General features: G+C 34.7%; 1 pseudogene; it reads right to left on the bottom strand.

Annotated features, from left to right (window-relative positions):
- Positions 1-823: 823 nt before the first annotated feature.
- LOC111546710 lies at positions 824-2820 on the bottom strand (annotated as a pseudogene).
- Positions 2821-18592: the final 15772 nt, after the last annotated feature.

The following is an 18592-nucleotide window of genomic DNA, read 5'->3' as shown; positions in this document are numbered from 1 at the left end:
CAGTGGTGCGATCTCAGCTCACTGCAACCTCTGCCTCCCAGGTTCAAGCAATTCTCCTGCCTCAGCCTCCCAAGTAGCTGGGGTTACAGGTGTGTGCCACTGTGTCTGGTTAATTTTTGTATTTATAGTAGAGACAGGGTTTTACCATGTTGGCCAGGCTCGTCTCACTCCTGACCTCAGGCGATCCCCTCACCCCAGCATCCCAACTCTACTGTTTCTAAGATTTTCTTGTCTGCTGTTCCCTTCTTTGAAGAGTAATTTGGAAATATTTGTTATAAACCTTTTATCAGGCATTGTGCTTTCAATAAATTATCTAAAGGATCTAATATAAGGTGGCTGCAAAACTTCATTTTTATAAACTGTAAACAAATTTTTTTATACAAAGGTTGTCACCTAATCATATATTTCTCTAATTTAAACACCATTGTTCTTACTGTCTGCAGAAAGGCTGCTTCTTAACTTCCAATCTAATGATGGCAAGCACTAAAATCCTGACTTTCACAGAATACTAGTAAAAATGCCTCAGTTATTTAAGTTGAAAGCAATAGATTGGTAAATGGCTCTTGCCACAAATATTGGGAATGTACAAATATATTTTTATTCAAAAATTCAAAATAAATTATCTTACAGACAATGACAGCAATAGACCATTATAGACTGTCAACAAAAATGGTCACTGGTGATTACAGTGATTTCTTAAACATCAGCCAGCCTTTTCTCCTATCATTTTCTTTAACTGACTTCTCTGAAGTTATTGGTTAGAAACACTGCCTTGAGGTTTCTGTCACAGTTTGTTCATAATGGTGAAGTGCTATTCTGGGAGTTAGAACATACCACCTCCCATTCCTCCCATTGCCCCCATATCAGGGTCCTTCTCTTTTTTAGGTGTTTCTGTCCCTACACCATCTGCTGTAGTCAAAGCCATTTCAGCAACATCCACTAAGGTGGTTCTCCAGTGATTCCTTTTCCCACCATATTCACAAAATCTCAAAGCATAATGTCATAACCGACCTCTGAGAATCATTGCATAATTTTCTCAACTTTCAAAGATTCTTCAACATCTGCATTCTTAGCCATAGTCATTGCAGAAATTTTGAGTGGTCTGTTAATAATATATATGCCAACTTTTTATCTTTATTAATGAAACCAAGGCTGGAATGCACAAAAGCAATGCAACAATCTCTTCCCAGAACAATACCTTCTTCAAAACAGCTATTGTAGCATTAAGGGTATCTGTAACTTCTTTTCATTGACTTTGACATCACTCATCCCACCAAGCTTCAGCACAGCTACTTCATCTGACTGTTTTGCCAGGTATCAATTTCATCAATTTCATTCAGTTTTTCTTTTTTTTTTTTTTCTGTTTTTTTGTTTTGTTTTGTTTTGTTTTTTGATGGAGCCTCACTCTGCCACCAGGCTGGAGTACAGTGGCTCAATTTTGGCTCACTGCAACCTCTGACTCCCTAGTTCAAGCGATTCTCCTGCCTGAGTCTCCTGAGTAGCTGAGAGTACAGGTACACACCACCACACCCAGCTAATTTTATATTTTTAGTAGAGACGGGGTTTCGCCATGTTGGCCAGGATGGTCTCGATCTCCTGATCTCCTGATCCGCCCACCTTGGCCTCCTAAAGTGCTAGGATTGCAGGTGTGAGCTACTGCACCTGGCCCAGTTTTTCCTTTTTGTATTCACTAGTTGTGACATCTAACTGGAGGAGTATCTTGAATATAATTTTGAATTTGAGCCTTGTCATCATTTCCTTTTAAGAGCGTACCATAACCTTTTGTCACAATGACCTCTCCAATTTCTTCTAAGTCATGAGGCTGAACAACTTCAAGATTTAGGGTCAACCCTTCTTGTTCAAACACTGCCACCAATAGCAGTAGTCGTATCTTTAAGCTTGTTCCTTCAATTGTCACTAAAACCTGGAGCTTTAGCTGTTACAGCCTAAAGACCAAATTTTATACTATTCAAAACAATATTTTCAGCAGTTACAACCAAGGGCTTATAGTGAGCACTGGCGATTTAAAGATCAGGTATAATGGACTGGACACTGGAAATTTCCTTTTCACTCAATAGAACATACACATACTGAAATTCACATACTATTATTCACAATATAATACACTTTTGATGTATTAATAAAGTATGGAGAAATATAGCCTTGATCAAACTTCATGCCTGCCATAATTTCTAGTTCATCATTCAATGTTTTTCCATTATTTACTGTGATGACACCCTTTCTTCCAGCTTTATTCATTGCATAAGAAATATGTTGCCAATTTCTTTCTCTCTGTTTGCAGAAATCGTAGCATCCTGAGCAGTTTCTTCAGGAGTTGCTACTGGTTTAGACTGATTCTTAAGTTCAGCAACTACAGAATCAATAGCTAACTTAATATGTCTCCTGATTTCCACTGGATTAGCACTTTTGCTAATTTTCTCTTTCCTTGACAATAGGGCATGCCAGTACAGTAGCAGTGGTGGTGCAATCCCCAACCTCTTCATTTCTGTTATTGGAAACATCTTGAACAGGTTTAGCTCCAATATTTTCATATTTAGCTTCTAAGTTAATTGAGTGTGCAACAATCACTCCGTATTTTGTTATTTTAGGACTTCCCCAACTCTGTTCAATAATCACTATTCTTCTCTTTGGCTCCATTGTAACAGCTACAGCATAGGCTTAAAGTCATATAACTTGAAGCATTAAGGCTCAGGCTTCTACACCAAATTTCACATCTTTAGCATAAGCCCAAGTGATAGAAAAAGCTAGTACCCTGGACACAGGTCTCATTTGGTGAGAGACTGTGAATAATCAAACCATATCTGTAAGGCAGTGGCAGGGAGCATGCGCATTGAGGCAGGTGATTATCAGCAAGTAAGGGCCAAAACCTCTTATAATTGTGATTATCATGTTATTATGTACAATAGGAGAAAATGTTTGCAAACAGATGTATAGAGTCAAGATAAATTATTTAAACAAGTTATGATAAATATAAAAAAGAACATAATGTAGTGATTAAAATTAACATTCTGAAAGTTATATACATATCCTTGATATGATCTTAGGAGAACAATCTGTTAAAACCTGTATATAGGGTATGATATTTGTTTGAGAGACATACCAAAATATAAAATACAGATATGTATGATTTTTGTAGAACATTTTCTTATTTTGAATATGCTTTTCATTGTTAAGTTTGTTATTATAAATTATTACATCTAAATAAGATAAACAAGTAGCATAAAGGATCTGATTCTATGTGTAATAATTTATCTTTGATAACTAAATATTTTTTTCAAAGGAAATTATCATTTTTCAAATACTTCACAGTAGATAAATATTTATGTTCTTCTCTTGCCAAGTGGTGGCCAAATACTTTTTTCTCTTATTAAGTAATGTTTGTAACAGATTGCATCAGAGATCTCCAAAAGCATTGGTGTCTAGTTTTAGCAACATTTCCAGAATTTGCAATGGAAGTCAAATGGTATATTTTAAGAAGGCAACACCTAGTTGGCATATTTGTAGAGTTGTTATCAATGCAACAATACTAAAATGTGAAAAATAATCTTAAGACATTGATATTACATTTATTTTTCATATTTTCATATTTATTTGCAAAATAATCTAAAACTTCATTCAAATGGTATGAGCAAGCATTCTATTTAACATCCCATCATCCAGCCTCCTCCCTAATCTTTCAATTAATATATTTATCAGATGTCATTTTGCACTTTAAACAGATATTTTCTCCAAAGTGCTCCTTCAACCATTAGTATTTTCTGTCTCTTTCATGGCAACATCAGGTAAATTTTGCAACAAATAAGATGTAATATTGCCTGGGGAAAAAGACAAAAATGTGTGTGTGTGTGTGTGTTTAACTGTTGAAGTCACACGTATAAGATAATAAAACTAGGCCCAAGAGCTCTTAATTGCTGTGTATTCATATGACTATGACTCTGTTAGAAGAGGCTTGCTTCAGCACATACCTAAGTTTCTACTTCCTGGGAAAATATCTATATGCCTTCAACTACGAAGAATAAAGTCCTGTAGTAGAGATAAAATCAATATCTAGAAATTATGATGAACACCTAATACATTAAATTTTGTTTCCAATCATCTTTCTAGCTCTTTCTCAACCAACAGAAGAGCCACAATTTATAGTTATGTAGACATTTTTGACATATTTTTTCTATTATTTCTGGAAATGTCATGGTCAGTGGCAAGTAAACCCAGATAAACCATTTCCAGAAGTTCAGCCAATAGCAAAATTAACTACTGGCAACTGATTTGAAAAACAGTATTATGTGCTGCCAACAGATAAAGACATGAAATGTATATTGTATGCAAATACTTTACAAAGGAACAAATCAACTGAAGAATTACCAGATTGGACATTGATTGATATTTCAATACTGCTTATTGATTAGCAAAACCGTAACCACTGTTATCTTTTCTTACAGAATTTTGAGATCAATTGCCTAACCAAGGATGACTGCAAAGACTAGTATCATGAAAAAAATGTGTTCTAGGCACAATATTGTCAAGACCAGAGGTGTTAGCAAAACCTTTAGTTTTCTAGGTATTGTTGGTATGTTACAATATAAATGTTATAATAACCTGATAAATGTTTTTCTGGTCTTCTTATAAAGAGTTGAGATTTTATTAAACCGAGAAGGAAAAACAAATGGCTATATACATTTCCAAAATTAGGATATGGATGGGTGCACCACTGATATGGTTTGACTCTGTGTCTGCACCCAAATCCCATCTTGAATTATAATCCCCACGTGTCGAGGGAGGGGCTTGGTGGGAGAATACTGGATTATGAGGATGGTTTCTCCTACGTTGTTATGATAATGAGTGAGTTCTCACAAGAGCTGATGGTTTTAAAAATGTTTGACAGTTTCCTTCTTGTGCTGTCTGTCCTGCCTCCAGGTAAGATGTGCCTGCGTCCCCCTCACCTTCTGCCATGATTGTAAGTTTCCTGAGGCCTCCCCAGCCATGTAGAGTTGTGTCAATTAAACCTCTTTTGTTTACAGACTAAATTACCGACTTTCAGGTAGTATCTTTACAGCAGTGTGAAAATGAACTAGCACAAAAACTTTTTTGAATTGTCTAATGATTACAATAATGAACCACATTTTCCCAGCGATTGTAAATAATAGTAGTACTACTATTACTGATCATACTAATGACAATATGTTTTCAGTTCAGTTATCAAAATATATATGCACTTTCTCTCAAAAATCTCATTTAAATGGCAGGAATCTATCCAGCTGTCTATCTTGAAAGATATAGAAGAAATCTGTAAAATGTAGTACACCAGAAAGATCTTAGAATTCCCCAGATATAAAAGGAATTGTTGTTAATTTCCTAGGTTCTGCCATTTCGTAGAAAACCCCAGAGCTGCAAGCTCAATGTTTGCCTTGACAATTACTGGACATGAAGGAATGTCCTGGAGAGCCATCCTGCATGTAGCATGCATGCTGAGGACTTTCATCTTGGAAGACTTCTTGGTAAGTCCTTGAAGTTCATTTATAGATCTGTTTGCCATACATGAGAAATTCTTCTAATGCAGTTAACAGCTCCCTAGAATTTACCTCAATGGTTCTCAGTACTTAACATGGCTAGGAAACTTATTAGGAATGTTGTTTACATAAATCCAGGTCTGGGCCTAGGCATCTGCATTTTGACCATAAAAATAGGTGATCTTTATGCAGGCAGCCTAGTGTCCACATAAAAACTTAGACCTAGATTATTTTTTCTATTTGGTTTGTCACATTTCAAATTTTTAATGAATTAATTTATTTTTACTTTTACACAGTGTCTAGTTCTGTTGCCCTAGAGTGCAGTGCAGCCTGAAGTGCAATGGTGCAATCATAGCTCACTGCAGCCTTGAATGCCTGGATCCAAGCAATCCTCCTGCCTCAGCCTCCTGAGTAACTTGGACAACAGGTGTGCACCCCCACGCCTGGCTCAATTATTGTATTTTAAATTGTTTGCAGAAACAACGTCTTGCCGTGTTGCCCAGGCTGATCTCAAACTACTGGTTTCAAGTGATCCTCCTGCCTTGGTCTCTCAAAATGCTGGGATTACAAGAGCAAGCCACATACGCCGTCAGTTCTCAAGTTTTTAAGCTTATATTTTCTCCTAAACAGATTGAAAATCTTTATCTCTGTCTTACATTTCTGGATGACTTTCAGCACCATGATTGGAAAAGTTCGTACTCAGATATTTCTAATTAGGGCTCATCATCTGTATATTAGACTAAGCACATTCACGTAGAATGGAGCTTTTCTGAAGTGAAGTTGATAGCAACTACGCCAGGTTGATTGAACAGAGATCAACCTAATTTTTTCATTGAAAAAAATAGTTACTAGAAATATAAAATAACTACTTATAACCTGACTGACATTTTTTTTACAGAAATAAATTTAAATATATCACCTTATGCTATTGAAGTTTTATGTCTAAAATTATTGAATTAATACAAATCTTGGTATCGGTCAACAGAATAAAAGCCTCATGAAAGTAGGTGCTATTATATCTCTAGCACCTGGAAGTGTGCCTGATTAAAAAGTAAGGAAGAATGAAAACAAAATAATAAAGTAAAGAAAAGGGGAAGGAAGGTAAGAGGACGGGAGGGGAGGAGTAGAGGAGAGAAGAGAAGACAAAAGGAAAGGAAAAGGTAAAGAAAAGGAATGAGGAAAGGAAAGTAGAAAGGAAAGAGGAAATAAAAGGAAAAAGGGAAAAAAGATTACCAGTGTAGCTAAGTGCGTAACTGATTAAACTAAAATATCCCTAGGCATTTTTTTTCCCAGCAGGAAAAATACATTTAGCGTAACTCATGTGTTTCAGTATGCTTTATTTTTTTTATCCCAATGTCTTTTCCTATACTTAAAGAACCCTAGACAGCTATTCATTTTCCCTAATACTCCATTGTGAAGCGCTTTCCTCATCCTGGAGTGCATTTGAATTAAAGTACCATATGCTATTCTGAAGAGCTTGTTTCTATAAAGTGTTCATTATGACCCTGGGCACTCTATTTCAATTTTTGTTGCTGCTGTGTGGTAGAGTTGGAGCCAAACTAAATAATGTGAGAGTGAATGTGTATTCGTGTGTGTATTTGTGCGTGTGCATGCACGTGTGTGTGTTTTCTTGACCTATAGCTGTATCTTTCCACATGACTCTATTTTACTGATATCAAAGACGTATTGCTAATACAACAGTTTGTTTAATTCAAATGATTGATCAAAGTGGAATGTAATAAATGTACAAAGCTTTTTTTTTTTTTTTTTTTGAAACGGAGTCTGGCTCTGTCACCCAGTCTGGAGTGCAGTGGCACAGTCTTGGCTCACTGCAAGCTCTGTCTCCCTGGTTCACGCCATTCTCCTGCCTCAACTTCCTGTATAGCTGGGATTACAGGCACCCGCCACCACGCCTGGCTAATTTTTTCAATGTACCAAGTTTTTAAGAATCAGATATGTAACTGTAGAACTTTAAATCCAACTGATGTGTAAAAGAGCAGTGTAAAAACATATATTTGAAGGCATATTAAATCTTCTGCAGTAATAAATTAGATTTTGGTTGGTCACGGTGGCTCACGCCTGTAATCCCAGCACTTTGGGAGGCTGAGGCAGGCGGATCACGAGGTCAGGAGATCCAGACCATCCTGGCTAACATGGTGAAACCCCGTCTCTACTAAAAATACGAAAAATTAGCCTGGCGTGGTGGTGGGCACTTGTAGTCCCAGCTACTTGGGAGGCTGAGGCAGGAGAAGGGTGTGAACCTGGGAGGCGGAGCTTGCAGTGAGCCAAGATCACGCCACCGCACTCCAACCTGGGCAACAGAGCGAGACTCCGTCTCAAAAAAAAAAAAAAAAAAAATAGATTTTATGTGATTTAAAAAATATTTTTTGTTGTGTGTGTGTGTGTGTGTATGTAAATCAGCTGTCCCGTTTGATTTCAAAGAAGTAACATTTCATTTTATTTGCTTTCATTTGTTACTGCATGATCCCAAAGCACCCTGAGTCATTTCCTTTTCTCCTGGAAAAATTAGCAGGTGTTTCTTCATAGTAAAAGGAGTAATAGTAACATTACTGTGTTTAAAAATTATTTATGAATCTTGGAAAACATTTATTTAGGGTAGGAAAAATGGCTTTTGGGATTTTATTTTATTGAACATATAAAATTTTTTTAATCCACATAATCCAAATGTTCTAAAACTTTGTGATTCAAAGCTCTCTAAACAACTCCTTTGAGTGTTTTTTTCAGATACAGTATAAATACTTTGGTGTAGCAGATATTAAATGTGCAGTGCAATTGAATAAATCTGTTTTATCTGTAGACTCCGTGAATCTGTAAATATATTTCTAGTCATGAACCAAACTGAAATTGTAAGCTGGAGTGGGTAAGGGAAAAGAAAATAACTATGTACACTTCTAGAGAAAGGTAGTCTGTTGTATTTATCTCTATGCCCCCTTCAAAATGCAAGGTGCCCTCCCAACTCTTATTCAGCAGCTAAAGAAGTAGGTACTGCCTTATCTCAAAATTTGAATTATTCCCTCCATGCCAAATAATATAGGGTACTTTTCCTCTTTTGGAGTAATCAAAGCTGTAAATCCCAAAGACCTATCACTTAAATAAGATGATAATTATTATTTTTAAATGAAAGACTATTTTTTACAGGCAGTCTTGAAAGATTCCTATTCAACTCCAATAGCATCTTTATGCAATTTTTATTGTTTCTAGCAAACTACATATTTTCTGGTGAAATAAAAGCCATGGTAATATATTCAATAGTTGGACTGTTCCTCTAATGACTAATAAAAAGCTAATGGTAAAATTAGCTTTGTAGAAACATTAAATGGAAAGCAAACCTTTGTATAGGCCACCATCTTTACAACATGAGACTGCTTAACCAGTTAGATATTGGTTTAAAAGATAAAAAAGTAGAGGGGCTTTCCCTCCCCTCTCTCTCTCTCTGAAATCTACTAAAATGAAATAAAATTAGAACACAGTTAAAACAATCTAAACATTTTTAGTAATTAATATAAAATATGGAGAGAGAATATCATTATTTAATGAATTCCTATCCCAATCTGCATGGAATACACTATACATATCTATTTTCTTGTCTTAAATATATACATAGATCAATATTTTAATAAGCTATATATATTCTTGTCTTAAATATATATAGTTTTATATATACTTAAATATGTATGTAAGAAAATATAGTGTATTGAAATATTTATTTTTATATATGCATATTTTTAAGACAAGAAAAGAGAGTAGGAAGAAAGAAAAAGCAGAAAAAAGTGTAAAACAAGTGTTTGGAATTTTTTTTTAAAATAGAAAACATTAAGTCAATACTTTCTGATCTTTTCCAATGTTTGAAAAATTTTATAAATTCTATATTTGTTTGTAAATATATTTCAGCACAATTGATGGAGTGTGTGTGTGTTTGTGCCAATGTGTGTGTTTTGAAATCTCTGTTGAGCCAGTTGTAATATATTACTGGTTTCCTTATTAATTAATAAGTAAATTAAAACTTTTGACATTTGTTCAACTTATATTTGTATAAAAACCAGGATTTTAGTTTAAACAAAACATGTCCTTTAATAACTATATGTTAACACAGACCACATAAACATTGCAAAATAATCTTAATTTTGATAACACCACAGCAGAACATGACAAATGAGCTGAGATTACAGAAAATAAATTAAATAATAATAAAAAACAGCAGTGATTTAAATCACATCAGGAACAATCATAATTAAATCATTAGCACCAAAAGTATAGTCAGTGAACTAGAAAACTACTTAAGAAAATAATAACGCAAGAATAGAAAAATACTAAATAGAGCAAATAAATGAGATATTTGGAGTGGGAAAAATATGTAAAATATAGAGATATTCCTGAATTTCAGAATGGAATTAAAGAAATTGGCCAGATGCATTTAAAATACTTTAAGAATATTGTTCTCAGGTGTAAAAATCTTGCTCTCAGGTATAAAAATCACATTTCCTATGGGGTGCAAGGGGGGAGTCTGAGCGACTTCAGCTTTTATACACACACAGACAACATCACTGTCAAAAGACAGTAAAGGAAAAGTTAGGAGAAAGGTATAAAATATGAAGTAATTATTGATTTTTAGAAGAAAGTGACACAAATTTCCAAATACAACTATTGATGAGAATACTGGGCAGGTAGAATTGGTGTTATCTTAGTGTTTAAATATTTTAATCTCCCTGATTTCCCCTTATCCCACTCCAAAACAGAGTAACTAAGGTAATTAAACAAACAAACAAAAAAACCCACTGACAAATAACTGCATACATTCACAGACATCAAAAGCTGCAAGACCTGCAAGGTGTCAGAAGCTCTACAGAAGAAAGAAGACTGAAGTAAATGGGCAAATTGGACACTTGCAGGTGGGAAAACCCCGCATGACCTAACAGGTACTCATTGGAAAGTGGGGGTTACTAATTTAAGATCTGCAACTGATATGATGAGGCATTTTGTACACTCCAATCCATTTGTGAGTGGAAAGGAAATTTGAGGATCTAGTAAAATAGCTCCTCAGATCTAGGATCCAATGCCAAATAAATAGAGTTTCAGGAGAGTCTCATTCTAAAGAAAACAGTGTTGAACATGAGCAGGACAGGGACCATGAGGGCAAAGAAAAATAAAAAACAACAACAAAAGAAATCTTTTAGATGAAAAGGAGGAAAAGAGAAGAGAAATTCACAATGCATTAAGCCATATGTTTGAATCTTGATCCAAGCAACAAAAAAAGTTCTAGCATTGCAAAACTGACTCTCTATCATTACCTGCGCCCCTGTGCAACCTACTTCCTTCTACAATTTGGGAACGCTACTTTAATATACAATAAATAAGAATAAAAGATTGCATTTACATCCCATAAAGGCTTTATTGTTGTTAGGGGCGTTAATTTAGAATAAAAATCCCTTTCAACCCAGAGAAACCTTTCCAAAGGCAGAAGAAAAAGAGAATATGTAGAATCTGATTTTCTGTTTCTGCATAATTCTCTTAGGATAATGGCCTCCAGCTGCATGTATGTTGCTGTAAAAGACATGATTTCATTCTTTTTATGGTTGTTTAGTATTCCGTGGTGGACATGTACCATGTTTTCTTTATCCAATCTACTATTGATGGGCAAATAGGTTTTTTTCATGTCTTTGGTATTGTGACTAGTGCCACATCGAACAGATGAGTGCATGTGCCTTTCTGGTAGAATGATTTGCTTTTGTTGTGTATATACACAGTAATGGGATTGCTGGGTCAACCAGTACTTCTGTTTTGTGTTCCTTGAGACATCTCCATACTGCTTTCCTCAGTGGTTGAGTTAATTTACATTCCCATCAACAGTGTTCCCTTTTCTCTGCTGCCTCATCAGTGTCTGTTACTTTTTGACTTTTTGATAATACTCATTCTGACTGGTGTGAGATGGTATCAATTGTGGTTTTGATTTATACTTCTGTGATCATTAGTGATGATGAGCATTTTTCATGTTTTTGGGCCATTTTTATTTCTTTTTTTGAGAAGACAATTTTTAATGGACTTACTTGTTTTTGCTTGTTTATTTGCTCAAGTTTCTTTTAGATTCTCGTTACTAGACTTTTGTTGGATGCAGAGTTTGTGAATATTTTTCCCCATTCTATAGACTGTTTACCTTGTTGATAGTTTCTTTGGCTCTGCAGAAATGCTAGTTAGTCCCACTTGTCACTTTTTGTTTTTGTTGCAGTTGCCTTTGAGAATTTAGAATATTCTCACTTATAAGTGAGAGCTAAATATTGGGTACAACTGGACATAAAGATGGAAACAGTGAACACCGAGAACTACTAAAATGGGGAGAGAAATCAGCTTTTCCTTCTATTCAGCCCTTCAATTGATTGGATGAGGTTCACCCATTAGGAAGAACAATCTACTTTATTCAGAAAACTAATTCCTTTTTTAAAAATTCTTTTTAAAGCTTTTTATTTTGACATAAGTGTAGATTCATAAGCAGATGTAAAATATAATACACAGAGGCTTCAAACACACTTGACCCAGTTTCTCCCCAATGCTAACATCATCTTCACATCAAGATACAGGACAATTTCATTACAAAGTATCCTCCTGCATCCTTTTCCAACAGCACCTCACTTCCTTCCCTCACTTTCTATACCTAATACCTGGCAACCTTGAATCTGTTTTCTATTCTATAATTTTGTCATTTCAAAAATGATATTTAAATTGATTATATGGTACATAATATTTTAAGACAGACCTTTTCACTAAAAATAATTTCCTGAGCACCATCAAAAGTTGTTGCATTTGTCACTCAATTATTTCTTTTTATTGCTGGGTAGCAATCGGTTATAGATGTACCATAGTTGATTTTACCTATCACCTACTGAAGGTCAAATGTTAATGCTATCCAGAAGCACTCTCACAGACGCACCCAGAATTATGTTTCATGAAATGTTTGGGCAGTCAAGTTGACAGATAAAATTAGCCTCTACAGCAGCTAAAGATCCATCCACAAGAATTATCAAATGAGTTCTACCTAACCAAGGAATAAATAATTTGCTAGCAACTGATCAAGAACGTAGAACATTTTTGGAGACTAACAAGCTGATTTTACAAACTAGTTGTATATTAAAGGAAAAAAATCTTGTGAATAGTGACATCTTTAACAAATTTGAACATATATCTATATGTATATGTGTTATGACTGAACAAATATCATGGCAAAATTCATAAGAAGTTAGTGTGATGTACTATTTACCCTATTATGCATGGTAATTAACAGTTTTATTCACTTTACCCTGTTATCAAAGAGTGCTTCATCCATGATATCCACTCAGTAAATATTTGATGACTAAACTAATAAGAACAACAATATTGTTATCTCAATAGGCATTAAAAGTATCCAACACCTATTCACCTAAAACAATAAACTAGAAACTCTTGATCTAGAGTAATCTTGACAAAGAATATTTACAAAAAAAAAAAAAAAATACCCACACTGACATAGTTAATAGTAAACTATTGGTGCAACTCCCAGTAAAATCAAGGAAAAAGCAAATAAGTTTCTCACTGTTATCTTTTTTCTACACTATTAGATAGCATCATTAGCAAAGCAATGAGGTGAGGATAAAAGATAATGACATGTATATATATGTATATATGTATAAGCCAAAGAAAATCTCTCATTATTTAGAAAATAAATAATTACATGTAAAATCAAAGAAAATATGTGGTTCAGTATTTAAAAAGTTTAAAATGCCATATAAAATATGTGTAATATAAAAAGTTAATATTCAATAACTTTGGTAAATAGGAAGAAATCCCTGCAGTGGTGACCAGCTTTCAGTATAACCCCTAAAGATCCCTACCTCTTGGAATTCAAGTCCTTTTGCAATCCCTTTTAATGAGTGAAGGCTTTATAAAGCAAATTCTTTTATTAATATAAAATAAGTGATGTCTGACTTTATTTTACTTATGACTAGGCCATGAAAGGCGGAGTGGTATCTTGAGCATTCTCTCTCTTTCACTCTCTCATTCACTCTAACTCATTTCACTTGCTCTTGGCCTGAGAAGCCACACAGAAAGGCTGACAAGTTGGCGGATGGAGGCCTCTGGAAGGTAGGTACATGAGCAAATTTAGAAGCTGATCCTGCAGCTCCACTCCAGCCTTCAATTCATTGCAGCCAACATTTTGGCTTCAACCTCTAGAAGATCCCAACTCAAAGACACAGTTAAATTGTTTCTACACAATTTTGCCCATTGCGTAACTAATTAAATTGAAAAAATGAACTAACTGTAATGTTGATAATTTTATTAATCTCTGAGTTAGTTTGAATCAACTCAAATTATATCCATATCATAAAATTATGTCTTGAAATTTCACTCAATCATAGATAGTACTTTTTTCTGATTGATTCAAATGATCCTTTATATATAAAGGACCATTATCTATAAAGGTATATATATCTTTATATATTTTATATATACTCATCTTTGACTCCTTTAATTCCTATGTACATATATATACATACTCCTACATGTACATACATACATATATATTCCTATACATATATATACACCTACATACACTCCATATATATGCATGTAGGAGTAAAAGGAGTGAAAGGTGAGCACTGAAGAAAGAACATCACTGAAGTATACATTTTTGTTATGCACATTTTAAGCATAACACGAATGGTAATTAATGAGAGCATTTAATTGGAGATATCCTTCTCCTTCAATGACAAGACAAGCATTCATTAGAAGCAAAAGAAACAGAAAGCAATAGAACAACCTGACCGTATAAAGAAAAGACAATGTTTGATACAGAAGTTTGTGCTCTTGACTACTGAAAAAAAAAAACCAAAAATCACGGGAGTCATTTAATCAAGAATAGATGTTAGATCCAGGATAGAACTATGAGAAAATAGGGTAGGTATGTAGGTTTGCATATAGGGAGAAACTGAAAGAGAGAAAAATTTTATTTGCCTAGAGATTTGTCTGAATGTCTGAAATACTCCTCTGATTGTGTGCAAATCGTAGGCTTTTAAAACTAATTCCAAAGCTGTTGCATCACACTGTCTGTGTGAAACCAAAGATTTCCCAGAATATTGACAAACACACATTTCTAGCTAAGAACGAGTATGGCAGCCACAGCCATCATTCTTCTGAGTCCAAAATCAAGAAGCGTGGTAAGAACCTGTAGCAGAGACACTGGCGCTCTCAAGTGTACAGTCAGGTGTTTCCAAGCACACCCAGACATCCAGGACCACATTAGAGGGGGGCATATTTTAAGTGTGGGGTCTTTTTTTTTTTTTTTTTTAGACGGAGTCTCGCTCTGTCACCAGGCTGGATTGCAGTGCGGATCTCAGCTCACCACAACCTCTGCCTCGCAGGTTCAAGCGATTCTGCTGACTCAGCCTCCCAAGAAACTGGGACTATAGCTGCACGCCACCAGGCCCGGCTAACTTTTTGTATTTTTAGTAGAGATAGGGGGTTTCACCATGTTGGTCAGGCTGGTGTCCGATCCCTAGCCTCAAGTGATCCGCCCACCTCGGCCTCGCAAAGTGCCTGAATTACAAGCAGTCAGCCACCGCCCCAGCCAAGTGTGGAATTTCTTAATCTCCACGTGATACTCTAGTGGGTGAGTGGTAGAGTTTTCCTGGAAACGAATACCCCCAATTGATTAATTTTCCCCAAGTCCGTTTCTGCCGTATTCCCAACTTCTTTATGAAGTCGTCTGTGGTCAGTAGCATATGTTTCTGTCTTCTCTTCAGTGTGACAAAAAGAATAAGCGTTAAAATAGAATATCACCTAATACATTTCAAAGCCTTAGATTCCAAGAATTTTTGCACGTCGGGCTGAGTTTCCGTAGATAGGCATTGTGCAGGTATAGTTTGTACAATGAGATTTCTATATAGGAAGATGACGTCACTGGAAAGAAAATAATGAAAACAGTATGCTAACATTTTTTGTTCAGAAATGTAATACCATTGACATCCACACTAGAACTGGTATTCACTGGTATAACTCTTTTACTTTGAAAACTCATTGCGGAAATTAAAGTGGGGAAAATATTTCATAAATATTAAAGAGATATTAAAGATTATAATGATTATAATATTTAATAGTGAAGCACTCAGTGTCTTAACTTCATTGTGAAGATCATGTCCAAAAGGTTAAAAAGTGACTTATTTCTCACTATACATTGTGTGCTTATACATGTGTGTGTGTTTCACAAAATATAATATCTTCATTATCCTAGTAATGCTACTGTAAAATTCCATTTAATTTTATTTATTGAGCCAGCATTTAATAAAATGTTTTCATTCAGGTAATTTGGCAATTACACCCCAAAAGAGCTATATAAAAAAGTAAAAGTCATGTTTAACCCTGTCTTTCCATTGTTAATATTTTGTTTTCCCTTTTGATTGATTGATATGCAGTGCCAGTTACATTTTACAAAAGAAAGACTACATTGTACTAGTGTGTTATAAAATATCAATCACTTATCTAAGCATAAAATTTTAAATAATGTGAATTTCCTACAAATTAAAATTTTTATAACATTACATTTTGGCTGGGCACAGTGGCTCACACCTGTAATCCCAGTGCTTTGGGAAGACAAAGTGGGGAACATTTGAGGACAGGAGTTTGAGACCAGCTTGGCAAGATCCCATCTCTACAAAAAAAGGAAAAAAACAACCAGGTGTGGTAAACAAATACTATCATTAACCGCTGACAAAAAATTGTAATGTCTACATGTCACTTGACATTTTCTTAATAAAGGAAAATTTTAAAAGAGGATAATACACACACACACACACACACACACACACACACACGAGAGAGAGAGAGGAACCTGCATCCCACCAACGTTTCAACTGAACTTCATTTCTGCATTCTCAGATGATGTTCCTTTCATTATGTTCTAAAGAATAAATGGAAACATAGGTAGTTGATAAATAGATATTCTTAAATAAGTCAGTTTTTTTGTTGTTGTTGTTTTGTTTTTGAGATGGGGTGTTTGCTCTGTTGCCCAGACTGGAGTGCAGTGGTGTCATCTTGGCTCACTGCAAACTCTGTCTCCTGGGTTCAAACAATTCTCCTGCTTCAGTTTCCCAAGGGGCTGGGATTATAGGCACTTGCCACCATACCTGGTTAACATTTGTATTTTTAGTAGAGAAGAGATTTCACCATGTTGGCCAGGCTGGTCTCGAACTGTTGACCTCATGTGATCCACCTGCCTCGGCCTGAAAAAGTGCTAGAATTACAGACACGAACCATGGCGCCCAGCAATAAGTAAGTCTTACGAAATTTTGGCAAAACAATGATCTGTTGCATCATTCTGCTTTGTTCATTTAATAATTTAATACTATGTCATGAGCATTGTATTTGTCCTTAAGTAGTCTGTGATAATCAGATATAATCAGAGTATATATATCTGGTATAATCAGATTAATACATGACTCTGTATGTATATATTATGTGAGACACTGTTATGGTGATTATGCATGAAAGTTTCTAGAGTGAGATGACATAGACTGAAATCTATAATTTGCTACATATATGATATATTATACATTAAATATATAATCTGAATAGGTCTATTACATAACTTGAGATAGATTTAATGGACAGATCACCTTATATTTTCTAGCATAAATAATAAATAAAAAGGAAGCATAATTTCTAGACAAAAGTGAGTTTTCAGTGTAGATTTCATGACTAACACTACTAGTAACTCTATCATCACGTGCAACAGCATGTAACTTTTCTCTCCCAGTTTGGGTCGAAGAGCCTGAAGTATAGACGGGATACACAAATTGTCAAGGTCACATATCTAGTAAGTAGAACATTTCAGATTTCAATTCACATTATGTCACCCCCAAAACACTCCCTCATAATCACTGTAACAGTGTCTCACAAATGACTCCATAAAATTCCACAATGAAAATATATCAAAATTCACTTGAATGGATATTTAAACACATTTCCAAATTAAACTTGTGTAAATGACAGTATAGTAAATATATTGTATATAATTATTTTTCTTTTTTTCTTCTTTTGGTTTTTAGAAAATAAAACTAAGTTAATGCATTTTTATATTCCAGCATGTTAAGCTTTATCTACATTATCATTTTTACATATTTTATTTCATATATCCTTTCTTTTAAAGCAGTAAGTGCTTATTTCATGTTGAAATTTTTAATTTTTAGTTTTGGGGGTGCATAGCAGTTATATGTATTTATGGAGGTACATAAGTTATTTTGATAAAGGCATACAATGCATAATAGTCATATCAGAGCCAATGAGGTATCCATTACCTTCTTTCTGTGTGTTACATACAATCCATTTTTTTAAGTTATTTTAAAATCTACAATAAATTATTGTTGGCTATAGTAACCCCTTTGAGCTATCAAATACCGGATCTTATTCATTCTATCTGACCATATTTTGTTATCCATTAGCCATTTACTCTTACTCCTGCCCCCACCACCCAGTACCCTTCTTAGCCTCTAATAACCATTGTGCTACTCCATGAGTAGCACATTGAACTCCAGTAGTTCAATTGTTTTAATTTTTAGTTTCCACAAATAAGTGAAAACTTGCAAAATTTGTCTTTCTGTGCCTGACTTATGTCACTTAACATGGTGACCTCCAGTTAGATACATGTTGTTGCAAATGACAGGATGTGACTTTTTTCATAATTGATTATTACTCCATTGTGTATAGGTACCACATTTTCTTTTATTCATTTACTTGTTAATAGAAACTTAGATTGCTTCTAATTCTTGGCTATTGTGAATAGTGATGTAATAAATATGGGAGTGTAAATATTACTTCAATATACTGAGTTCCATTCTTTTGTATGTACCTAGCTGTGGGATTGCTGGATCATAAGGTAACTCTATTTATTGTCTTTTGAGGAATGTCCAAACTATTCTCCATAGTGGGTGTACCAATTCATATTCCTGAAAAGAGTGTACAAGGGTTCTGTTTTCTCTACACCCCGTCAGCATTTGTTATTGCCTGTCTTTTGGATAAAAGCC

Source organism: Piliocolobus tephrosceles, chromosome 4 (genome assembly GCF_002776525.5).
Source record: "Piliocolobus tephrosceles isolate RC106 chromosome 4, ASM277652v3, whole genome shotgun sequence".
In the NCBI taxonomy this organism is placed as follows: domain Eukaryota; kingdom Metazoa; phylum Chordata; class Mammalia; order Primates; family Cercopithecidae; genus Piliocolobus; species Piliocolobus tephrosceles.
The sequence above is the reverse complement of the archived record's forward strand: the minus strand, read 5'-3'. Positions and strand labels throughout refer to the sequence as shown.